Here is a 23251-nt window from a genome sequence, read left to right as displayed (position 1 = left end):
TGTGCCACAGAGTAAACCAGACAGATTTGGATAGTGTGTTTCCTAGGCTGCTTAAAGAAAATGCCATGAAATGATTCAGCTCAGGCCATGGGAATTTAACCCACAGTTAGAGTCTGGGAAAATGTCCAAATGAAAGCATCATCAAGGCAATGCTTTCTTCCCAAAGACTGGCTGCCAGTGATCCTTGGCTCTTCTGCCACGTGGCAAGGCATATGGTGACATCTGCCGGTCTCTTCCTTTTCTTCCAGGTTTCGTTGATTTTAGCTTCTTGCTTCCATGGCTTTCTCTTTCTTTCTTGTTTCTGTTTATAAAAGTCTCCAGTAATAGGATAAAGACCCATCCTGAATGAAGTGGGTCATACCTTAACTGAAGTAGCCTCATTCAAAGGTCCTACTTACAATGGGTTTAGACCCACAGGAATGGATTAACTTTAAGTATTCGGTTTTCTGGGGTACACACAGCTTCAAACCACCACAGATGATGTGGAATAAGGCTTGCAATTAAAATGGAAATGTTATGTGCTACATCAACATCTGGTAAATGGCCTTGAATGGCCTGGCTGCAAGTCCCCCTCCTGATTCTCCCAAGGATAAGATTACCTCACCAAACAACTCTCCTTATCAAATGGAACAAATTCAGTTCTTGCTCATCCATGGGTAGCAGGCTGTCCCATAGGATTACTCATACAAGCCAATTACATCTTCCCATGGGAATCAGGAGGCACCTCATCCTCTTGATATTACAAAGACTGCCTCTCACAGCACCTGCTGGTTCACTCTGTTCCCAAATGCAACCCACAAGTGGTACTGTGTGATGTGTGGTGGCCTCCTTTCCTGGGCTATATTTGTGACTAATAAACTGCTGTTGAGCTCACCTGTCCAGTGTCATGGGTCATGTGTTCAGTCATTCCTCACATCCCAGGGTAGGAATCCTTCCCTCAGCAAGAGGGTGAAGAGAAGGCAATCAAAAAAGATGGGATACTTTATTGATGCCCCTTAAAACACTGTACATTGTCTGCCACTAATTTTGCCTAGAGGTAGACCTCTCTTACTCTTGTTAACTTACTTAGGGTTATAGATATGACTCGTCTGTGTTTGGCTATGATGCACAGTAGTGGGCTGGCCCCAGAGGATAAACACCGCGAAGGCAGAGTGTCCATTTCTCATCCTTGTATGTATAAAACCCAACACAGTCGTGGATCATAGTAGGTGTTAAGTGCTTTCTAAATCCATGAAAGATAAATAAATTACATGGGGTCAAATTAGATAAAGGGATGACACAAGTATCCAAAAAGTTCCCTTAAGACTCTCATAATTTCCTATGCTGCACTTATGAAATGACAATTAATTATATGGATAATGTTATTTTAGGTCTGTCTTTCCCATTAGCCTATGTACAGCATGGAAGGAGAGACCGTGTCTGTCTTTGACCCCATTTGTATCTTCAGTGTCTAGCACAAGGCCTGACACATTGTAGCTACCCATAAAATATCTCTGAATGGATAATTAAATACATGAATGAATGAGTTTATCCAGTTTTGTGCTCTTGTCGAAGGTGTCCAATCTGATGGTGAGTGCCTAACTACAGGAGGCTCTGGGCTGTTGCAAAACTGTGCCACATGATGGTCTGGGTCTAGGATTCTGGCCTATACTTCCTCATTGAGGCAGCACCTTGGCCAGTACTGGGAGAGAGAGCCAGGGTTCTGTCTCTAGTGAGAGAGGGAAGGCAGGGGCTATGTGAGTTCTCAGGTCCCAGCCAGGCAGCGCAAGCCCCAGAACCAGCAGGGAACAGGGGAGGTAAGCAGGAACCAGAGCAGCCCAGTGGGCTTTGGAGAATGGCTGCAGCTCGGTGGGTATGAGGACTCTCAAGGACTGAAACCAGCTTGGAGCCGTAAACCTCACCTGATGGAGAGGCCATCCCAGGCCTGCAAGCTGAAGGCCTTCAGAACCCACTACTGGGCAGGGCTGGGGTGGGCCATTATCTTCACTGGTAAACCAAAAAGCAGAGAAAGGCAATAGTGGCAAGACTGGCTCTGGACTCTGCCAAAGGACAAGTGAGTTAGTGGGCTCCAGATCTGATTTTCTCCCAGGGACACTGACCTTGGGAAAGTCACTTCACATTTTAGGATCTCAGTATTACTATGGAATCCTATGGAAAAATCAGGATGATTTTTGCTCTACCTAAGGTCGTTAATGAAACTGAGCGTGCATTAAGATTAGTACATCGAATGCATGAGGGGTGCTATTCAAATCCTATGTGCTGTATGACTGCCCTGGAGCTTATATTATATTCACCATTAGGCAGGCAAAACCATGGATCTGAATATATACACCATGGAAACTGGCTATTTTCAGAAGCAGGTAAAAAAACAATTGGCAAATTGAGGAGTCTGAGTTTGATGCATATGTCTACACTTGATCTTAGCCAAAAGGCTGAAAGCAATGATGCATACCTCTATAGGAAAGGATAATCATTGTTAACGTTAGTGGTGAAAATTCTATGTTTATTATTCATGGGCAATAGTGACCTTAATTAACATCAAGCAAACATTTCTTCATCAGTAAAGAGGGGATAACAATAATTCCTAAAACTTTAATGGGTTTTTGTGAGAATAAAAAGATATTATGAGTAAGGAATTCATCACATGTCTGGCACACAGCAGGTGCTCAATAAATATTAGTTCTTCTTTTCCTTTTTATTCTCTAGGATGAATATAAATTAAAATCTGATGAGTATATAAATTTGAAATGAAAACATCACTCAGATAAGAAAATGGATTTTATTGCAGAGTTTGTAAGGGTGAATAGATGAGGCCGTTCTTCACATTTCTGCACATATTTACTTGGTGTTTGTTCTTTGATAATTGCCTCGGATGGTTGATTCCTTGCAGCTGCCATCAATTACTATCTATGTTCATGTTGAAATGTTCTAATCCCTTCACCAAACATTTGTTATTTTAGGACAGGTACATTATAGCAAGGTTGGTGGCGATTAAACTGGAAGAGGAGATATTCTTGGAGATATTTTCCAAGAAAAGTGTGTTAACTTTTGGGGTTAAACAACATAGCTACTGATTTAAAGATGCCCTTGTTGATCAAGATAAGGAAATAATCAAGAAACAGGTGACAAATGACCATGTACCTCTCATCCGTCTCCCCGTTCCTCCTGTATGTTGATATGTCCTAATCCCATCTGTCTTTTAGGAAACAGCCCAAGTGTCACCTTTTATGAAGTTTTCTTACTTCTTTGATTCCTCTATGAAGGTGTTCTGGTTTGCTAAAGCTGCCAAAATGTAATATACCAGAAATGGACTGGCTCTTAACAATGGGGATTTATTAGCTTGCAAATTTACAGTTCTAAGACCATGAATATGTCCAAATTAAGGCAACAAGAGGTAGATACCTTCTCTGAGGAAAGACCGATGGCATCCAGGGTTCCTCTGTCACATGGGAAGGCACATGGCTGGAATCTGCTTGCCCTTCTTCTCCTGGGTTCTGGTTTCAAAATGGCTTTCTCCAAAATGTCTCTGGGCTTCTATCTCTCTTAACATCTCTGAGCTCTCTCCAGAATGTCTCTGCCTTTTATCCTCTCATAGAGGGCTCCAGCATAGGTATTAAGACCCACCTTGAACGGGTAGTGTCACATCTCCGTGGACACAATCTAGTCAAAAGTTCTCACCTACACTAGGTCTGCCCCCACAAGATTAAATTAAAAGAACACAGAGCAGCAAGATGGCAGACTGGTGAGCTGTATGTTTTAGTTACTCCTCCAGAAAAGTAGGTAGAAAGCCAGGAACTGCGTGGACTGGACACCACAGAGCAATCTGACTTTGGGCATACTTCATACAACACTCATGAAAACGTGGAACTGCTGAGATCAGCGAAATCTATAAGTTTTTGCGGCCAGGGGACCCGCGCCCCTCCCTGCCAGGCTCAGTCCCGGGGGAGGAGGGGCTGTCAGCTCCGGGAAGGAGAAGGGAGAACTGAAGTGGCAGCCCTTATCGGAAACTCATTCTACTGATCCAAAATCCAACCATAGATAGACTGAGACCAGACACCAGAGAATCTGAGAGCTGCCAGCCCAGCAGAGAGGAGACAGGCATAGAAAAAAAACAACACGAAAAACTCCAAAATAAAAGGGGAGGATTTTTGGAGTTCTGGTGAACATAGAAACGGGAAGGGCCCTGAGGCTCATATGCAAATCCCGAAGAAAAGCTGATCTCTCTGCCCTGTGGACCTTTCCTTAATGGCCCTGGTTGCTTTGTCTCTTAGCATTTCAATAACCCATTAGATCTCTGAGGAGGGCCCGTTTTTTTTTGTTGTTGTTTTTTTTTTTTTTTTTTTAATCCTTTTTTCTTTTTCTAAAACAATTACTCTAAGAAGCCCAATACAGAAAGCTTCAAAGACTTACTATTTGGGCAGGTCAAGTCAAGAGCAGAACTAGGAGAGCTCTGAGACAAAACGCAATAATCCAGTGGCTGAGAAAATTCACTAAACACCACAACTTCCCAAGAAAAGGGGGGTGTCCGTTCACAGCCATCATCCTGGTGGACAGGAAACACTCCTGCCCATCGCCAGCCCCATAGCCCAGAACTGCCCCAGACAACCCAGTGTGACGGAAGTGCTTCAAATAACAGGCACACACCACAAAACTGGGCGTGGACATTAGCCTTCCCTGCAACCTCAGCTGATTGTCCCAGAGTTGGGAAGGTAGAGCAGTGTGAATTAACAAACCCCCATTCAGCCATCATTTCAGCAGACTGGGAGCTTCCCTACACAGCCCAGCAGCCCAGAACTGCCCTGGGGGGACGGCACTCACCTGTGACATAGCACAGTCATCCCTCAACAGAGGACCAGGGGTGCACGGCCTGGAAGAGGGGTCCACTTGCAAGTCTCAGGAGCCATACGCCAATACCAAGGACTTGTGGGTCAGCGGCAGAGACAAACTGTGGCAGGACTGAACTGAAGGATTAGACTATTGCAGCAGCTTTAAAACTCTAGGATCACCAGGGAGATTTGATTGTTAGAGCCACCCCCCCCTCCCTGACTGCCCAGAAACACGCCCCATATACAGGGCAGGCAACACCAACTACACACGCAAGCTTGGTACACCAATTGGACCCCACAAGACTCACTCCCCCACTCACCAAAAAGGCTAAGCAGGGGAGAACTGGCTTGTGGAGAACAGGTGGCTCGTGGACACCACCTGCTGGTTAGTTAGAGAAAGTGTACTCCACGAAGCTGTAGATCTGATAAATTAGAGATAAGGACTTCAATTGGTCTACAAATCCTAAAAGAACCCTATCAAGTTCAGCAAATGCCACGAGGCCAAAAACAACAGAAAATTATAAAGCATATGAAAAAACCAGACGATATGGATAACCCAAGCCCAAGCACCCAAATCAAAAGACCAGAAGAGACACAGCACCTAGAGCAGCTACTCAAAGAACTAAAGATGAACAATGAGACCACAGTACGGGAGATAAAGGAAATCAAGAAGACCCTAGAAGAGCATAAAGAAGACATTGCAAGACTAAATAAAAAAATGGATGATCTTATGGAAATTAAAGAAACTGTTGACCAAATTAAAAAGATTCTGGACACTCATAGTACAAGACTAGAGGAAGCTGAACAACGAATCAGTGACCTTGAAGATGACAGAATGGAAAATGAAAGCATAAAAGAAAGAATGGGGAAAAAAATTGAAAAAATCGAAATGGACCTCAGGGATATGATAGATAATATGAAACATCCAAATATAAGACTCATTGGTGTCCCAGAAGGGGAAGAAAAGGGTAAAGGTCTAGGAAGAGTATTCAAAGAAATTGTTGGGGAAAACTTCCCAAATCTTCTAAACAACATAAATACACAAATCATAAATGCTCAGCGAACTCCAAATAGAATAAATCCAAATAAACCCACTCCGAGACATATACTGATCACACTATCAAACACAGAAGAGAAGGAGCAAGTTCTGAAAGCAGCAAGAGAAAAGCAATTCACCACATACAAAGGAAACAGCATAAGACTAAGTAGTGACTACTCAGCAGCCACCATGGAGGCAAGAAGGCAGTGGCACGATATATTTAAAATTCTGAGTGAGAAAAATTTCCAGCCAAGAATACTTTATCCAGCAAAGCTCTCCTTCAAATTTGAGGGAGAGCTTAAATTTTTCACAGACAAACAAATGCTGAGAGAATTTGCTAACAAGAGACCTGCCCTACTGGAGATACTAAAGAGAGCCCTACAGACAGAGAAACAAAGACAGGACAGAGAGACTTGGAGAAAGGTTCAGTACTAAAGAGATTCGGTATGGGTACAATAAAGGATATTAATAGACAGAGGGGAAAAATATGACAAACATAAACCAAAGGATAAGATGGCTGATTCAAGAAATGCCTTCATGGTTATAACGTTGAATGTAAATGGATTAAACTCCCCAATTAAAAGATATAGATTCGCAGAATGGATCAAAAAAAATGAACCATCAATATGTTGCATACAAGAGACCCATCTTAAACACAGGGACACAAAGAAACTGAAAGTGAAAGGATGGAAAAAAAAATTTCATGCAAGCTACAGCCAAAAGAAAGCAGGTGTAGCAATATTAATCTCAGATAAAATAGACTTCAAATGCAGGGATGTTTTGAGAGACAAAGAAGGCCACTATGTACTAATAAAAGGGGCAATTCAGCAAGAAGAAATAACAATCGTAAATGTCTATGCACCCAACCAAGGTGCCACAAAATACATGAGAGAAACACTGGCAAAACTAAAGGAAGCAATTGATGTTTCCACAATAATTGTGGGAGACTTCAACACATCACTATCTCCTATAGATAGATCAACCAGACAGAAGACCAATAAGGAAACTGAAAACCTAAACAATCTGATAAATGAATTAGATTTAACAGACATATACAGGACATTACATCCCAAATCACCAGGATACACATACTTTTCTAGTGCTCATGGAACTTTCTCCAGAATAGATCATATGCTGGGACATAAAACAAGCCTCAATAAATTTAAAAAGATTGAAATTATTCCAAGCACATTCTCTGACCACAATGGAATACAATTAGAAGTCAATAACCATCAGAGACTTAGAAAATTCACAAATACCTGGAGGTTAAACAACACACTCCTAAACAATCAGTGGGTTAAAGAAGAAATAGCAAGAGAAATTGCTAAATTTATAGAGATGAATGAAAATGAGAACACAACATACCAAAACCTATGGGATGCAGCAAAAGCAGTGCTAAGGGGGAAATTTATAGCACTAAACACATATATTAAAAAGGAAGAAAGAGCCAAAATCAAAGAACTAATGGATCAACTGAAGAAGCTAGAAAATGAACAGCAAACCAATCCTAAACCAAGTAGAAGAAAAGAAATAACAAGGATTAAAGCAGAAATAAATGACATAGAGAACAAAAAAACAATAGAGAGGATAAATATCACCAAAAGTTGGTTCTTTGAGAAGATCAACAAGATTGACAAGCCCCTCGCTAGACTGACAAAATCAAAAAGAGAGAAGACCCATATAAACAAAATAATGAATGAAAAAGGTGACATAACTGCAGATCCTGAAGAAATTAAAAAAATTATAAGAGGATACTATGAACAACTGTATGGCAACAAACTGGATAATGTAGAGGAAATGGACAATTTCCTGGAAACATATGAACAACCTAGACTGACCAGAGAAGAAATAGAAGACCTCAACCAACCCATCACAAGCAAAGAGATCCAATCAGTCATCAAAAATCTTCCCACAAATAAATGCCCAGGGCCAGATGGCTTCACAGGGGAATTCTACCAAACTTTCCAGAAAGAACTGACACCAATCTTACTCAAACTCTTTCAAAACATTGAAGAAAATGGAATACTACCTAACTCATTTTATGAAGCTAACATCAATCTAATACCAAAACCAGGCAAAGATGTTACAAAAAAGGAAAACTACCGGCCAATCTCCCTAATGAATATAGATGCAAAAATCCTCAACAAAATACTTGCAAATCGAATCCAAAGACACATTAAAAAAATCATACACCATGACCAAGTGGGGTTTATTCCAGGCATGCAAGGATGGTTCGACATAAGAAAATCAATCAATGTATTACAACACATTAACAAGTCAAAAGGGAAAAATCAATTGATCATCTCAATAGATGCTGAAAAAGCATTTGACAAAATCCAACATCCCTTTTTGATAAAAACACTTCAAAAGGTAGGAATTGAAGGAAACTTCCTCAACATGATAAAGAGCATATATGAAAAACCCACAGCCAGCATAGTACTCAATGGTGACAGACTGAAAGCCCTCCCTCTAAGATCAGGAACAAGACAAGGATGCCCGCTGTCACCACTGTTATTCAACATTGTGCTGGAAGTGCTAGCCAGGGCAATCCGGCAAGACCAAGAAATAAAAGGCATCCAAATTGGAAAAGAAGAAGTAAAATTGTCATTGTTTGCAGATGATATGATCTTATATCTAGAAAACCCTGAGAAATCAACGATACAGCTACTAGAGCTAATAAACAAATTTAGCAAAGTAGCGGGACACAAGGTTAATGCACATAAGTCAGTAATGTTTCTATATGCTAGAAATGAACAAACCGAAGAGACACTCAAGAAAAAGATACCATTTTCAATAGCAACTAAAAAAATCAAGTACCTAGGAATAAACTTAACCAAAGATGTAAAAGACCTATACAAAGAAAACTACATAACTCTACTAAAAGAAATAGAAGGGGACCTTAAAAGATGGAAAAATATTCCATGTTCATGGATAGGAAGGCTAAATGTCATTAAGATGTCAATTCTACCCAAACTCATCTACAGATTCAATGCAATCCCAATCAAAATTCCAACAACCTACTTTGCAGACTTGGAAAAGCTAGTTATCAAATTTATTTGGAAAAGGAAGATGCCTCGAATTGCTAAAGACACTCTAAAAAAGAAAAATGAAGTGGGAGGACTTACACTCCCTGACTTCGAAGCTTATTATAAAGCCACAGTTGCCAAAACAGCATGGTACTGGCACAAAGATAGACATATAGATCAATGGAATCGAATTGAGAATTCGGAGATAGACCCTCAGATCTATGGCCGACTGATCTTTGATAAGGCCCCCAAAGTCACTGAACTGAGTCATAATGGTCTTTTCAACAAATGGGGCTGGGAGAGTTGGATATCCATATCCAAAAGAATGAAAGAGGACCCCTACCTCACCCCCTACACAAAAATTAACTCAAAATGGACCAAAGATCTCAATATAAAAGAAAGTACCATAAAACTCCTAGAAGATAATGTAGGAAAACATCTTCAAGACCTTGTATTAGGCGGCCACTTCCTAGACTTTACACCCAAAGCACAAGCAACAAAAGAGAAAATAGATAAATGGGAACTCCTCAAGCTTAGAAGTTTCTGCACCTCAAAGGAATTTCTCAAAAAGGTAAAGAGGCAGCCAACTCAATGGGAAATAATTTTTGGAAACCATGTATCCGACAAAAGACTGATATCTTGCATATATAAAGAAATCCTACAACTCAATGACAATAGTACAGTCGGCCCAATTATAAAATGGGCAAAAGATATGAAAAGACAGTTCTCTGAAGAGGAAATACAAATGGCCAAGAAACACATGAAAAAATGTTCAGCTTCACTAGCTATTAGAGAGATGCAAATTAAGACCACAATGAGATACCATCTAACACCGATTAGAATGGCTGACATTAAACAAACAGGAAACTACAAATGCTGGAGGGGATGTGGAGAAATTGGAACTCTTATTCACTGTTGGTGGGACTGTATAATGGTACAGCCACTCTGGAAGTCAGTCTGGCAGTTCCTTAGAAAACTAGATATAGAGTTACCATTCGATCCAGCAATTGCACTTCTCGGTATATACCTGGAAGATCGGAAAGCAGTGACACGAACAGATATCTGCACGCCAATGTTCATAGCAGCATTATTCACAATTGCCAAAAGATGGAAACAACCCAAATGTCCTTCAACAGATGAGTGGATAAATAAAATGTGGTATATACACACGATGGAATACTACGCGGCAGTAAGAAGGAACGATCTCGTGAAACATATGACAACATGGATGAACCTTGAAGACATAATGCTGAGCGAAATAAGCCAGGCACAAAAAGAGAAATATTATATGCTACCACTAATGTGATCTTTGAAAAATGTAAAACAAATGGCTTATAATGTAGAATGTAGGGTAACTAGCAATAGAGAGCAATTAAGGAAGGGGGAACAATAATCCAAGAAGAACAGATAAGCTATTTAACGTTCTGGGGATGCCCAGGAATGACTATGGTCTGTTAATTTCTGATGGATATAGTAGGAGCAAGTTCACAGAAATGTTGCTATATTAGGTAACTTTCTTGGGGTAAAGTAGGAACATGTTGGAAGTTAAGCAGTTATCTTAGGTTAGTTGTCTTTTTCTTACTCCCTTGTTATGGTCTCTTTGAAATGTTCTTTTATTGTATGTTTGTTTTCTTTTTAAATTTTTTTTCATACAGTTGATTTAAAAAAGAAGGGAAAGTTAAAAAAAAAAAAAAAAAAAAAAACAAGGTAAAAAAAAAAATATGCAGTGCCCCCTTGAGGAGCCTGTGGAGAATGCAGGGGTATTCGCCTACCCCACCTCCATGGTTGCTAACATGACCACAGAAATAGGGGACTGGTGGTTTGATGGGTTGAGCCCTCTACCACAGGTTTTACCCTTGGGAAGACGGTTGCTGCAAAGGAGAGGCTAGGCCTCCCTATGGTTGTGCCTAAGAGCCTCCTCCCGAATGCCTCTTTGTTGCTCAGATGTGGCCCTGTCTCTCTAGCTACGCCAACTTGAAAGGTGAAATCACTGCCCTCCCCCCTACGTGGGATCAGACACCCAGGGGAGTGAATCTCCCTGGCAACGTGGAATATGACTCCCGGGGAGGAATGTAGACCTGGCATCGTGGGACGGAGAACATCTTCTTGACCAAAAGGGGGATGTGAAAGGAAATGAAATAAGCTTCAGTGGCAGAGAGAATCCAAAAGGAGCCGAGAGGTCACTCTGGTGGGCACTCTTATGCACACTTTAGACAACCCTTTTTAGGTTCTAAAGAATTGGGGTAGCTGGTGGTGGATACCTGAAACTATCAAACTACAACCCAGAACCCATGAATCTCGAAGACAGTTGTATAAAAATGTAGCTTATGAGGGATGACAAGGGGATTGGGAAAGCCATAAGGACCACACTCCACTTTGTCTAGTTTATGGATGGATGAGTAGAAAAATAGGGGAAGGAAACAAACAGACAAAGGTACCCAGTGTTCTTTTTTACTTCAATTGCTCTTTTTCACTCTAATTATTATTCTGGTTATTCTTGTGTGTGTGCTAATGAAGGTGTCAGGGATTGATTTGGGTGATGAATGTACAACTATGTAATGGTACTGTGAACAATCGAAAGTACGATTTGTTTTGTATGACTGCGTGGTATATGAATATATCTCAATAAAATGAAGATTAAAAAAATAAAAAAAAATAAAAAATAAAAATAAAAAAAAAAGAACACAGTCTTTTATGAGGTACATAATAGATTCAAACCAGCACAGAAGGTTATTTCTCTCCTCCTGATTTCTGATAACATATCATCTATACATTTTCATCTAAACCTCACTCATCTCACTTTCTACCTTGAATGAGAGCTGTATGTCATCAAGCAAGCCATCTAACCTCTCAGGTCACTAGTTTCTCTTCTGCAAAATGAGAGCAAATAGACTACCCAATTCAAACATCCATGGGGTCCAGGTCAGAGATGATAAATGAGGACACCTCATCTAGCACCACTGTCTGAGCACTGGGACTTTGGCAGACTTTCCCTGACTGAAGGAAGCAGCACCTCCTCAGATCCAGCAGAGGAGGGCCATGTGGGCCTTCAGGCCCAGTGTTGCAAGGTCTTCCAGTTTTTCAAGAGAAGCTGGAAATCCAGGTTTTTTTTTTCTGAAATACATAGAACTTTTTTTTTCAGCTTAAAAAAAAAATATGTTTAATGCTCTTCAGGGTTTTAATCCTATCTGTAGCCTGAGTTTGGCCAGCAGGCCACTGGTGGGTGACAGGCAGACTTAGCTAAATCCTGGCCAGTTGTAAATGGTGACTGTGTACTTATCCCATTTCCATTACCAGAGGGAAAGATAAACTAGATGTGAAAGCATTATCAAGAGATTTGGTTCTCCACAGGCCTAAAAGTATGCCTTGTGGGTCACGACCAACACCATCCACGGCTACCATTTCCTGGGCATCCACCATATGCCAGGCAGGATGCTAAGGGCTTTATGTGCATGACCTCCTCTCTATACTGGAGTGACTCACTGCCTCACCTCCATGGGATTACTGTTAGCAGGTAATGAGTTAATGCTTTGAGAATAGGACTCACTACATAAATGACTGATTATTTTATCAGATATTTCATTTATTCATGATATCAACCCTACAAAATCACCACTATTATCTCCATTTTATAGATGAGGAAACTGAAACCAGAGAGGATACAAACTTGCCCAAAGTGCTACAACTAATGAGTGGTAAAGCTGGGACTAGACAAAGCAAGTCAGGCTGATTCTAAAGTTATGTTCTTGATCAGCTTGCTGTGCTGCACTCTGCATGCTGCATTCTGCATCCACACACTGTGTACTGTTCATTGTATGCTGCACACTGTATACTATCTATATAGCACTTTGTATGCAGCACACCATATATGGCACATAATATGCTGCATACTGTATACTATATTCCACATATTGCATACTGTAACTGCACATAGTATACTACTTAGTGTATACTGCATGCCATTTGCTGCACGTTGTGTAGCACATACTGTATGCTGCATTCCATATGCTGTACTCATCACATTTCATACCCTATAATGCATACCACACACTACATGCCATGTATTACACAATGCATATTGTATACTACATTCTATACACTATATGTTGTATTCCGTATACTGTACTCTTCATATTGCACACAGAAGACTGGATAATATACACTGCATGCCATATACTGCACACCAGGTACTATACACTGCATATTACACACTATGCACTGTACAACACACTCTGCATTTTGAACCACATGGACTGCACACTCAAAAAAATGACTTGAAAGGACGGAAGAAGATGGTGGCATAGAGAGTGGAAGCTAGTTTGTCCCTCTGGAACAACTAATAAACAACAAGGAAAAACTAGTAAATAATCTGGAATAACTGTGGGGAGACAAATGTGACTATCCACTCATCATAAAACAACGTGAATTGGGAGGAATGCCTGAGATCGCAGCATAAAATCTGTAAGTAAAAACTGCGGATCCAAGCCAGGAGCCCCCACCTCCATGGCCCGAACTACAAAGCCTTGCGGTGCTAGAGAGCAGCACTCTCCGAGGAAGCAAATGTAGCTCAGCTGAGATCCAACTGGGGTTTTAATTAACAAACATGTACTGCTCAATACAAACTATGGATCCTCAACAAGCAGACAGAGGCTTTTGGTGATGACTGACCTTGGAGAGCTGGAAGGTGGCTGCAGACTGGCCCTGAAGGAGGCTTTCTGTCCCTTTTTTGGCTCAGTGGAGAAAGCCTTAGCCATTTTCAGTTCCCAATGCCATGACCTAGACAAGAATGGAGATAGCACAGACAGAGAGTCTATTCAAATGTAAATGACCTCTCCCTAGGGGGTATATTTTCCCTAAGAGGAAGAAGGTGGTGCCAAGCTCTACTACCCACCTTCCATTCAGAACCAGACCACAGAGCCTGGGAGAAAACAGCCATGGGCCACACCTCCTTACACCAGTCTGGAGCTACAGGCTGACAGGTGCCACCTGCTGGGTGGAAAAGCCCAGTGACTTGAGGCCTCACAGGGTGTACCAATCTTCTAAGACACACCCTCAGGGAGACATGATACTATTGCCTTCTTCTGAGACCTGAGCCCATTCTGGTCTGAGAAAACCTGATTGGGGTATCCAAGGAAATCAGATGCCTAGACAACAGAAACTACAACCTACACTAAGAAAAACAAAGTTATAGGCCAGTCAAAGGAACAAACTTACACTTCATTGAGATACAGGATTTAAACAATTAATGCTAAATCAATTCAAAAAGATTAGGGAAGACATGGCAACATAGATGAAGTGTATACTGAAAACACTGGGTGTTCCTAAGGTAGAAATCGAAGGTTGGAAAAAACAACTGGCAGAATCTATGGAAATGAAAGGCACAACACAAGAGATGAAGGATACAATGGAACATACAACAGCAGATCTCAAGAGGCAGAAGAAAACACTTAGGACCTGGAGAACAAGGCACCTGAAAGCCTACACACAAAAGAACAGATAGAGAAAAGAATGGAAAAATATAAGCAACATCTCCAGGAATGTAAGGACAAAACAAAATACAGGAATGTACATGTCACTGGTGTCCCAGAAGGAGAAAAGAAGGGAACAGGGGCAGAAGCAATAATAGAGGAAATAATCAATGAAAATTTCCCGTCTCTTATGAAAGACATAAAATTACAGATCCAAGAAGTGCAACATACCCAAAACAGAATAGATCTGACTAGGTCTACACCAAAACACTTAATAATCAGATTATCAAATATCAAAGATAAAGAGAGAATTCTGAAAGCAGCAAGAGAAAAGCAATCCATCATATACAAAGAAAGCTTAATAAGACTATGTGTGGATTTCTAAATAGAAACCATGGAGGCAAGAAGGAAATGGGGTGATATATTTAAGATACTGAAAGAGAAAAACCAGCAACCAAGAATCCTATACCAGCAAAACTGTCCTTCAAATATGAGGGAGAGCTTAAAATAATCTCTGACAAACAGACAATGACAGAGTTTGTGAACAAGATACCTGCTCTACAGGAAACATGAAAGGAAGCAGTGCAGACAGAAGGGAAAAGACAGGAGTGAGAGATTTGGAAAACAATTTTGGGAAATAGTAGCACAACAATGTAAGTACACTGAACAAAGATGACTGTGAGCATGGTAGAAAGAGGAAGGTTAGGAGCATGTGGGACACCAGAAAGAAAGACAAAAGATAAAGACTGGGACTGTATAACTCAGTGAAACCTATGGTGCTCAATGATTGTAATAAAAGGTACAAATATGTTTTTACATGAGTTAGAACAAATGAATGTCAACATTGCAAGGTGTTAAAAATAGGGTGGGACTGGGGGGAAAATACAATCAATGCAAACTAGAGACTATAATTAACAGAAACATTGTATTATGCTTCCTTTAATATAACAAAGGCAATACACCAAAGCTAAATGCATATGGGGAGGGGGGATATAAGGGAAGGGTATGGGACTCCTGGCATTGGTGATGTTGTCTGACTATTCTACTTTAGTTTAATGCTATCTTTCCTTTTGTTGCTTTCTAGCTATCATGTTTTTTTTTTTCCTCTCTTTTTTCTTTTCCTTTTGTCTCTCTAACTTCTTTGACTCTTCCTCCTTCTTTGTGGAAGAAATGGAGATGTCTTTATATACATAGTGGTGATGGTGCTGAATACATAAATATGTGACTCTATGGGGAACCAACAATTGTTTACTTAGGACGGAATGTATGGTGTGTGAACAAAACCATCTTAAAAAAATGGGTTGATGGAGAAACTTTGAGGGCACTATATTGAGTGAAATAAGACAGACACATTAAGGACAGATATTGTAGGGTCTCGCTGATATGAAGTAATGATAATATGTAAACTCATAGACATGAAATATTTGTTACCAGGATATAAAATGAGGCTAAGGATGGGGAGCAGCTGCTTATTATGAGCAGAATGTTCAACCAGGGTGAACTTAAAAGTTTAGAAATGGACAGAGGTGGTGGTAGCACATTGTAAGAATAACTAAGAGTGCTGAATGGTGTGAAGGTGGTGGAAAGGGTAAGCTCAGAGTCATATATGTCACCAGAAAGAAAGTTGAAGGTTAAAAGATGGGAATGTATAAAACAGTGAATCTTGTGTTGGACAATGTCCATGATTAACTGTACAAATATTCAAAATCCCTCTCATGAACTAGAACAAATGTATGATAGTATAACTGGAAGGTAATGATAGAGGGGCATACAGAAAAAAAATATATACCTATTGCAAACTATATACTGCAGTTAGTAGTATTTTAACATTCTTTCATTAACAGTAACAAATGTACTATACCAATACTATGAATTAACAATGGAGGGGGGGTGGTTAGGGGGTATGGGAGGATTGGAGTTTCCTTTTTTGTCTTTATTCCTTTTCTGGAGTAATGAAAATGTTCTAAAAATTGAAAAAAAATTGTGGTGATGGATGCATAGTTGCATGATGGTACCATGGGCAACTGATTGTACACTTTGGATCTTTGGATAGTTGTATGGTATGTGAACACTCTCCATAAGAACTAAAAAAAAAAATTACTTGAATGAATGGAAAGGTATTTTATTCAACACGTCTGTATGGGTCATTATAATAATGCTTCAGCAAAATAAAACTCCTAATTCTAGTTTGTGGCATGAAAAGAGCAAGACTTAAATTCTCCAGAAAGTAAAATTAAAAGTTTTACTGAGGAAAGAGCTCGAGTAAGAAAGATTTAGAAGTTTCCACTGACTACAGATTGTTAGTGAAAAAAACTTTTCAATTAGGAACATCAGTTCATCTGTGAACAAATTAGGATTCCTAATTAAAATAAGGATTAGAAGAAGATAGGTCATGTAGTTCTTAACCCTCATTTTAGGCAAAAGGACCTGGTGGGTTAGGGCTGTATGTGGCTCAGAGGCTCAAGAGGCTTTAGTAATTGATGTGGGCAGCTTGAAGGTTGTTTGGCCAAGTGGTTCAGTGATGTCATTGTATTTGTCTTCTATTGCTCCATGAAAAATTACCAAAAAACTCATCGGACATATTCATCTCATCTCAGTTTCTTTGGGTCAGGAGTCTGGGCACAGCATAGCTGGGTCCTCTGCTCAGGTCTACATGGCTGCAGTCAAGGTGCTGGCCAGGCTACCTTCTTTTCTGGAGCTCAGTGTCTTCTTTTTTTTTTTTTTTTTTTTGTTCTTCCTCTATTTCCTCCAGGTGGACAGTTAATTCTTCATTTTTTATTCTCTCTTCTCTTTTTTTTTTATCTTCATTTTATTGACATATATTCACATACCACGCAGTTATACAAAACAAATCGTACTTTCGATTGTTTACAGTACCATTACATAGTTGTACATTCATCACCTAAATCAATCCCTGACACCTTCATTAGCACACACACAAAAATAACCAGAATAATAATTAGAGTGAAAAAGAGCAATTGAAGTAAAAAAGAACACTGGGTACCTTTGTCTGTTTGTTTCCTTCCCCTATTTTTCTACTCATCCATCCATAAACTAGACAAAGTGGAGTGTGGTCCTTATGGCTTTCCCAATCCCCTTGTCACCCCTCATAAGCTACATTTTTATACAACTGTCTTCGAGATTCATGGGTTCTGGGTTGTAGTTTGATAGTTTCAGGTATCCACCACCAGCTACCCCAATTCTTTAGAACCTAAAAAGGGTTGTCTAAAGTGTGCATAAGAGTACCCACCAGAGTGACCTCTCGGCTCCTTTTGGAATCTCTCTGCCACTGAAGCTTATTTCATTTCCTTTCACATCCCCCTTTTGGTCAAGAAGATGTTCTCCGTCCCACGATGCCAGGTCTACATTCCTCCCCGGGAGTCATATTCCACGTTGCCAGGGAGATTCACTCCCCTGGGTGTCTGATCCCACGTAGGGGGTAGGGCAGTGATTTCACCTTTCAAGTTGGCTTAGCCAGAGAGAGAGGGCCACATCTGAGCAACAAAGAGGCATTCGGGAGGAGGCTCTTAGGCACAACCATAGGGAGGCCTAGCCTCTCCTTTGCAGCAACCGTCTTCCCAAGGGTAAAACCTATGGTAGAGGGCTCAACCCATCAAACCACCAGTCCCCTATGTCTGTGGTCATGTTAGCAACCATGGAGGTGGGGTAGGCGAATACCCCTGCATTCTCCACAGGCTCCTCAAGGGGGCACTACATCTTTTTTTTTTCCTTGTTTTTCTTTCTTTTTTTTTTTTTAACTTTCCCTTCTTTTTTAAATCAACTGTATGAAAAAAAAGTTAAAAAGAAAACAAACATACAATAAAAGAACATTTCAAAGAGACCATAACAAGGGAGTAAGAAAAAGACAACTAACCTAAGATAACTGCTTAACTTCCAACATGTTCCTACTTTACCCCAAGAAAGTTACATAATATAGCAACATTTCTGTGAACTTGTTCCTACTATATCCATCAGAAATTAACAGACCATAGTCATTCCTGGGCATCCCCAGAACGTTAAATAGCTTAGCTGTTCTTCTTGGATTATTGTTCCCCCTTCCTTAATTGCTCTCTATTGCTAGTTCCCCTACATTCTACATTATAAACCATTTGTTTTACATTTTTCAAAGTTCACATTAGTGGTAGCATATAATATTTCTCTTTTTGTGCCTGGCTTATTTCGCTCAGCATTATGTCTTCAAGGTTCATCCATGTTGTCGTATGTTTCACGAGATCGTTCCTTCTTACTGCTGCGTAGTATTCCATCGTGTGTATATACCACATTTTATTTATCCACTCATCTGTTGAAGGACATTTGGGTTGTTTCCAAGTCTTGGCAATTGTGAATAATGCTGCTATGAACATTGGCGTGCAGATATCTGTTCGTGTCACTGCTTTCCGATCTTCCGGGTATATACCGAGAAGGGCAATTGCTGGATCGAATGGTAACTCTATATCTAGTTTTCTAAGGAACTGCCAGACTGACTTCCAGAGTGGCTGAACCATTATACAGTCCCACCAACAATGAATAAGAGTTCCAATTTCTCCACATCCCCTCCAGCATTTGTAGTTTCTTATTTATTTAATGGCAGCCATTCTAACCGGTGTTAGATGGTATCTCATTGTGGTCTTAATTTGCATCTCTCTAATAGCTAGTGAAGCTGAACATTTTTTCATGTGTTTCTTGGCCATTTGTATTTCCTCTTCAGAGAACTGTCTTTTCATATCTTTTGCCCATTTTATAATTGGGCTGTCTGTACTATTGTCATTGAGTTGTAGGATTTCTTTATATATGCAAGATATCAGTCTTTTATCAGATACATGGTTTCCAAAAATTTTTTCCCATTGAGTTAGCTGCCTCTTTACCTTTTTGAGAAATTCCTTTGAGGTGCAGAAACTTCTAAGCTTGAGGAGTTCCCATTTATCTATTTTCTCTTTTGTTGCTTGTGCTTTGGGTGTAAAGTCTAGGAAGTGGCCGCCTAATACAAGGTCTTGAAGATGTTTTCCTACATTATCTTCTAGGAGTTTTATGGTACTTTCTTTTATATTGAGATCTTTGGTCCATTTTGAGTTAATTTTTGTGTAGGGGGTGAGGTAGGGGTCCTCTTTCATTCTTTTGGATATGGATATCCAACTCTCCCAGCCCCATTTGTTGAAAAGACCATTATGACTCAGTTCAGTGATTTTGGGGGCCTTATCAAAGATCAGTCGGCCATAGATCTGAGGGTCTATCTCTGAATTCTCAATTCGATTCCATTGATCTATATGTCTATCTTTGTGCCAGTACCATGCTGTTTTGGCAACTGTGGCTTTATAATAAGCTTCAAAGTCAGGGAGTGTAAGTCCTCCCACTTCGTTTTTCTTTTTTAGAGTGTCTTTAGCAATTCGAGGCATCTTCCCTTTCCAAATAAATTTGATAACTAGCTTTTCCAAGTCTGCAAAGTAGGTTGTTGGAATTTTGATTGGGATTGCATTGAATCTGTAGATGAGTTTGGGTAGAATTGACATCTTAATGACATTTAGCCTTCCTATCCATGAACATGGAATATTTTTCCATCTTTTAAGGTCCCCTTCTATTTCTTTTAGTAGAGTTATGTAGTTTTCTTTGTATAGGTCTTTTACATCTTTGGTTAAGTTTATTCCTAGGTACTTGATTTTTTTAGTTGCTATTGAAAATGGTATCTTTTTCTTGAGTGTCTCTTCAGTTTGTTCATTTCTAGCATATAGAAACATTACTGACTTAAGTGCATTAATCTTGTATCCCGCTACTTTGCTAAATTTGTTTATTAGCTCTAGTAGCTGTATCGTTGATTTCTCAGGGTTTTCTAGATATAAGATCATATCATCTGCAAACAATGACAGTTTTACTTCTTCTTTTCCAATTTGGATGCCTTTTATTTCTTTGTCTTGCCGGATTGCCCTGGCTCGCACTTCCAGCACAATGTTGAATAACAGTGGTGACAGCGGGCATCCTTGTCTTGTTCCTGATCTTAGAGGGAAGGCTTTCAGTTTCTCACCATTGAGTACTATGCTGGCTGTGGGTTTTTCATATATGCTCTTTATCATGTTGAGGAAGTTTCCTTCAATTCCTACCTTTTGAAGTGTTTTTATCAAAAACGGATGTTGGATTTTGTCAAATGCTTTTTCAGCATCTATTGAGATGATCAATTGATTTTTCCCTTTTGACTTGTTAATGTGTTGTAATACATGGATTGATTTTCTTACGTTGAACCATCCTTGCATGCCTGGAATGAACCCCACTTGGTCATGGTGTATGATTTTTTTAATGTGTCTTTGGATTCGATTTGCAATTACTTTGTTGAGGATTTTTGCATCTATATTCATTAGGGAGATTGGCCGGTAGTTTTCCTTTTTTGTAGCATCTTTGCCTGGTTTTGGTATTAGATTGATGTTAGCTTCATAAAATGAGTTAGGTAGTGTTCCATTTTCTTCAATGTTTTGAAAGAGTTTGAGTAAGATTGGTGTCAGTTCTTTCTGGAAAGTTTGGTAGAATTCCCCTGTGAAGCCATCTGGCCCTGGGCATTTATTTGTGGGAAGATTTTTGATGACTGATTGGATCTCCTTGCTTGTGATGGGTTGGTTGAGGTCTTCTATTTCTTCTCTGGTCAGTCTAGGTTGTTCATATGTTTCCAGGAAATTGTCCATTTCTTCTACATTATCCAGTTTGTTGCCATACAGTTGTTCATAATATCCTCTTATAATTTTTTTAATTTCCTCAGGATCTGCAGTTATGTCACCTTTTTCATTCATTATTTTGTTTATATGGGTCTTCTCTCTGTTTGATTTTGTCAGTCTAGCAAGGGGCTTATCAATCTTGTTGATCTTTTCGAAGAACCAACTTTTGGTGATATTTATCCTCTCTATTGTTTTTTTGTTCTCTATGTCATTTATTTCTGCTTTAATCCTTGTTATTTCTTTTCTTCTACTTGGTTTAGGATTGGTTTGCTGTTCATTTTCTAGCTTCTTCAGTTGATCCATTAGTTCTTTGATTTTGGCTCTTTCTTCCTTTTTAATATATGCGTTTAGTGCTATAAATTTCCCCCTTAGCACTGCTTTTGCTGCATCCCATAGGTTTTGGTATGTTGTGTTCTCATTTTCATTCGTCTCTATATATTTAGCAATTTCTCTTGCTATTTCTTCTTTAACCCACTGATTGTTTAGGAGTGTGTTGTTTAACCTCCAGGTATTTGTGAATTTTCTAAGTCTCTGATGGTTATTGACTTCTAATTGTATTCCATTGTGGTTAGAGAATGTGCTTTGAATAATTTCAATCTTTTTAAATTTATTGAGGCTTGTTTTATGTTCAAGCATATGATCTATTCTGGAGAACCTTCCATGAGCACTAGAAAAGTATGTGTATCCTGGTGACTTGGGATGTAATGTCCTGTATATGTCTGTTAAATCTAATTCATTTATCAGATTGTTTAGGTTTTCATTTTCCTTATTGGTCTTCTGTCTGGTTGATCTATCTATAGGAGAGAGTGATGTGTTGAAGTCTCCCACAATTATTGTGGAAACATCAATTGCTTCCTTTAGTTTTGCCAGTGTTTCTCTCATGTATTTTGTGGCACCTTGATTGGGTGCATAGACATTTACGATTGTTATTTTTTCTTGCTGAATTGCCCCTTTTATTAGTATGTAGTGGCTTTCTTTGTTTCTCAAAACATCCCTGCATTTGAAGTCTATTTTATCTGAGATTAATATTGCTACACCTGCTTTCTTTTGGCTGTAGCTTGCATGAAGTATTTTTTTCCATCCTTTCACTTTCAGTTTCTTTGTGTCCCTGTGTCTAAGATGAGTCTCTTGTATGCAACATATTGATGGTTCATTTTTTTTGATCCATTCTGCGAATCTATATCTTTTAATTGGGGAGTTTAATCCATTTACATTCAACGTTATAACCGTGAAGGCATTTCTTGAATCAGCCATCTTATCCTTTGGTTTATGTTTGTCATATTTTTCTCCTCTGTCTATTAATATCCTTTATTGTACCCATACTGAATCTCTTTAGTACTGAACCTTTCTCCAAGTCTCTCTGTCCTTTCTTTGTTTCTCTGTCTGTAGGGCTCCCTTTAGTATCTCCAGTAGGGCAGGTCTCTGGTTAGCAAATTCTCTCAGCATTTGTTTGTCTGTGAAAAATTTAAGGTCTCCCTCAAATTTGAAGGAGAGCTTTGCTGGATAAAGTATTCTTGGCTGGAAATTTTTCTCACTCAGAATTTTAAATACATCGTGCCACTGCCTTCTTGCCTCCATGGTGGCTGCTGAGTAGTCACTACTTAGTCTTATGCTGTTTCCTTTGTATGTGGTGAATTGCTTTTCTCTTGCTGCTTTCAGAACTTGCTCCTTCTCTTCTGTGTTTGACAGTGTGATCAGTATATGTCTCGGAGTGGGTTTATTTGGATTTATTCTATTTGGAGTTCGCTGAGCATTTATGATTTGTGTATTTATGTTGTTTAGAAGATTTGGGAAGTTTTCCCCAACAATTTCTTTGAATACTCTTCCTAGACCTTTACCCTTTTCTTCCCCTTCTGGGGCACCAATGAGTCTTATATTCGGACGTTTCATATTATCTATCATATCCCTGAGGTCCATTTCGAGTTTTTCAATTTTTTTCCCCATTCTTTCTTTTATGCTTTCATTTTCCATTCTGTCATCTTCCAGGTCACTGATTCGTTGTTCAACTTCCTCTAGTCTTGTACTATGAGTGTCCAGAATCTTTTTAATTTGGTCAACAGTTTCTTTAATTTCCATAAGATCATCCATTTTTTTATTTAGTCTTGCAATGTCTTCTTTATGCTCTTCTAGGGTCTTCTTGATTTCCTTTGTATCCCCTACTATGGTCTCATTGTTCATCTTTAGTTCTTTGAGTAGC

This window comes from Choloepus didactylus, chromosome 20 (assembly GCF_015220235.1).
Source record: "Choloepus didactylus isolate mChoDid1 chromosome 20, mChoDid1.pri, whole genome shotgun sequence".
NCBI lineage: Eukaryota > Metazoa > Chordata > Mammalia > Pilosa > Megalonychidae > Choloepus > Choloepus didactylus.
This window is presented reverse-complemented; position numbering follows the sequence as displayed.